Source organism: Polyergus mexicanus, unplaced genomic scaffold (assembly GCF_030449975.1).
Source record: "Polyergus mexicanus isolate NDT 795.1 unplaced genomic scaffold, iyPolMexi1.0 SCAF_11, whole genome shotgun sequence".
Classification (NCBI taxonomy): Eukaryota; Metazoa; Arthropoda; class Insecta; order Hymenoptera; family Formicidae; genus Polyergus; species Polyergus mexicanus.
The window spans coordinates 6,023,459-6,025,958 of NW_027223331.1; the positions used below are offsets into that span (position 1 = coordinate 6,023,459).

General features: G+C 53.0%; 1 non-coding gene across 1 annotated transcript in view; it reads left to right on the plus strand.

Annotated features, from left to right (window-relative positions):
• The window catches only part of LOC138937982 (small subunit ribosomal RNA), a 1,921-nt gene extending 101 nt beyond the window's left edge, over positions 1 to 1,820 (plus strand). The window contains exon 1 of the ribosomal RNA XR_011447630.1: positions 1 to 1,820. This exon is cut by the window's left edge and continues 101 nt beyond it. This is a non-coding gene — a ribosomal RNA (small subunit ribosomal RNA).
• The last annotated feature ends 680 nt before the right edge of the window (positions 1,821 to 2,500 follow it).

Below are 2,500 nucleotides of genomic sequence, written 5' to 3' on the forward strand. Positions count from 1 at the left end.
AAATCAGTTATGGTTCATTAGATTGTACCCACATTTACTTGGATAACTGTGGTAATTCTAGAGCTAATACATGCAAAACAGAGTCCCGACCAGTGATGGAAGGGACGCTTTTATTAGATCAAAACCAATCGGTGGCGGGCGGTTCGCCGTTCGTCCACCGTTTATTTTGGTGACTCTGAATAACTTTGTGCTGATCGCACGGTCCTAGCACCGGCGACGCATCTTTCAAATGTCTGCCTTATCAACTGTCGATGGTAGGTTCTGCGCCTACCATGGTTGTAACGGGTAACGGGGAATCAGGGTTCGATTCCGGAGAGGGAGCCTGAGAAACGGCTACCACATCCAAGGAAGGCAGCAGGCGCGCAAATTACCCACTCCCGGCACGGGGAGGTAGTGACGAAAAATAACGATACGGGACTCATCCGAGGCCCCGTAATCGGAATGAGTACACTTTAAATCCTTTAACGAGGATCCATTGGAGGGCAAGTCTGGTGCCAGCAGCCGCGGTAATTCCAGCTCCAATAGCGTATATTAAAGTTGTTGCGGTTAAAAAGCTCGTAGTTGAATCTGTGTCGCACACCGTCGGTTCACCGCTCGCGGTGTTTAACTGGCGTGATGTGGGACGTCCTACCGGTGGGCTTAGCCTCGCGAGGGGCGGCCCAACTAATATCCCGTCGCGGTGCTCTTTACTGAGTGTCGAGTCGGGCCGGTACGTTTACTTTGAACAAATTAGAGTGCTTAAAGCAGGCTACCTTCGCCTGAATACTGCGTGCATGGAATAATGGAATAGGACCTCGGTTCTATTTTGTTGGTTTTCGGAACCCCGAGGTAATGATTAATAGGGACAGATGGGGGCATTCGTATTGCGACGTTAGAGGTGAAATTCTTGGATCGTCGCAAGACGGACAGAAGCGAAAGCATTTGCCAAAAATGTTTTCATTAATCAAGAACGAAAGTTAGAGGTTCGAAGGCGATCAGATACCGCCCTAGTTCTAACCATAAACGATGCCAGCTAGCGATCCGCCGAAGTTCCTCCGATGACTCGGCGGGCAGCTTCCGGGAAACCAAAGCTTTTGGGTTCCGGGGGAAGTATGGTTGCAAAGCTGAAACTTAAAGGAATTGACGGAAGGGCACCACCAGGAGTGGAGCCTGCGGCTTAATTTGACTCAACACGGGAAACCTCACCAGGCCCAGACACCGGAAGGATTGACAGATTGATAGCTCTTTCTTGATTCGGTGGGTGGTGGTGCATGGCCGTTCTTAGTTGGTGGAGCGATTTGTCTGGTTAATTCCGATAACGAACGAGACTCTAGCCTGCTAAATAGGCGTACCTTATGGTATCGCGAAGGCCCCCGGCTTCGGCTGGCGGGTTTTTACTACCAACGTACAAACAAATCTTCTTAGAGGGACAGGCGGCTTCTAGCCGCACGAGATTGAGCAATAACAGGTCTGTGATGCCCTTAGATGTTCTGGGCCGCACGCGCGCTACACTGAAGGAATCAGCGTGTGTTCCCTGGCCGAAAGGCCCGGGTAACCCGCTGAACCTCCTTCGTGCTAGGGATTGGGGCTTGCAATTGTTCCCCATGAACGAGGAATTCCCAGTAAGCGCGAGTCATAAGCTCGCGTTGATTACGTCCCTGCCCTTTGTACACACCGCCCGTCGCTACTACCGATTGAATGATTTAGTGAGGTCTTCGGACTGGTGCGCGGCAATGTCTCGGCATTGCCGATGTTGCCGGGAAGATGACCAAACTTGATCATTTAGAGGAAGTAAAAGTCGTAACAAGGTTTCCGTAGGTGAACCTGCGGAAGGATCATTAACGTTCCGGAGGTCCTGCTCTGCGTCTCGAGTCTTTTGGACGCGCGCTCGCAGCAGTCGGCGACTGAATGGACAAAGAAAACAGATACGAAAGTAAAATGGAATTGACGGATTATATCCCGCATGTACTAATACGACGACGCGCGTCGAACGCCGCGCGCCTCTGCGACGACCCGAGAGAGAAAGGGAAGCCAGCAGCAGAGCGCCGTCGGCCTTTTTCGGTGCGGTCGGCGTCGTGCGAGCGGGATGGAGGAGGAGAGGATTATCCGAGACTCTCTCCTTAAGCTTCGTAGCCGCAACCGGCGTCGCGTCGCGTCGCGCGCGACCCGTTGAGGCTCGTTGCGCAAATTGCGAAATTACATGAATGCGATTCGGAGCAGAAGACGCTTTCCCGATCGCGCTCTTGCCAAGCGCAGAGTTACGATCCGGCGTTAGCGCGTACCGGTGGTAACCTACGCCCGTCCGTGCGTCCGCAACGCTCGTGAACGCGCCCCTCCCCGCACCGGGGCAGCGGTCAGCGTGTTTGTACGCGAGCGCGCGGCTATCGGACGAACGGGCGAGAGGACGGATCACACCCGATCAAGTCCGACGGTTTCTTCAAAGAACATTCCGCCCCGGCTCTTCCAAATATATATATTATTATATTATATGTACGGGGAAGAGACGCTCCGATCGCGAAAC